Source organism: Octodon degus, unplaced genomic scaffold, assembly GCF_000260255.1.
Source record: "Octodon degus isolate 3935 unplaced genomic scaffold, OctDeg1.0 scaffold04928, whole genome shotgun sequence".
Taxonomy (NCBI): domain Eukaryota; kingdom Metazoa; phylum Chordata; class Mammalia; order Rodentia; family Octodontidae; genus Octodon; species Octodon degus.
Genome location: NW_004529504.1, coordinates 1 through 767, shown reverse-complemented (window position 1 = coordinate 767; position 767 = coordinate 1). Strand labels below are relative to the sequence as shown.

The 767-nt window shown below is 50.2% G+C and overlaps 1 pseudogene; it reads left to right on the top strand.

Moving 5' to 3' along the window:
• The first annotated feature begins 91 nt into the window (after window positions 1-91).
• On the top strand, window positions 92-678 carry LOC101561140 (annotated as a pseudogene).
• Window positions 679-767: the final 89 nt, after the last annotated feature.

Below are 767 nucleotides of genomic sequence, written 5' to 3'. Positions count from 1 at the left end.
GATTCCGCAGAAAACTAAGACAAGGGCCTCTAGGTGCTTGTGGGAGCCCAGGAGGTCTGGCTGAGTGAGACACCTCAGTTTTTGCTTTAAGAAAACTACAGACTGGATGAACACTTCTGGGCAGGTAAGGTGGCCACAGCCGTGCAAGGTTCACATGTGACTACGAGGGAAAAGCTGCAAAAGTACCCGAAAAAGAAGAAGATGAAAATAGTGGCCAGGGCTGTGGCCTCAGAGCTGGATGATGAAGTTCGAGAGGCTTCGGACAGCGGAGGTTCTGGAGGCATTCGTGGGCTGTCTGATGATGAAGCAGTGGAAACAGGCAATGAGGAGGACGCTGAGCCCTGAGACAAACAAAAGGAAAAGGCTGCGGACTCCGGTGCCGGGACTAATGCGGGCTGGGCAGATGCCATGGCTAAAATCCTTAGCAAGAAAACACCTAAGAGCAAGCCCACCATTCTCATCAAAAACAAAGAACTGGAAAAGGAAAGAGGCTGAAGCAAGAATAACTGAGAAAAGAAAACAACTTGATAAGAAGCGAGAGTAGGAAATGATGTGTAGAGCCAAGGCAGATGCTGTCCAAGACAAAGACCCAGAGAGGAATCTTCGGAGAATCGCAACGAGGGGTGAGGTGCCGTTATTCAGTGCTGTTTAGAAACATTGGAAGGGGCTGGGGAGATGGCTCAGTGGAACAAGCACTTCCCTGGACCTGAGTTCAATCCCTGGTTCCGCCCCCAAAAAAGAAACATTGGAAGGTTAGAGGCCAGAGG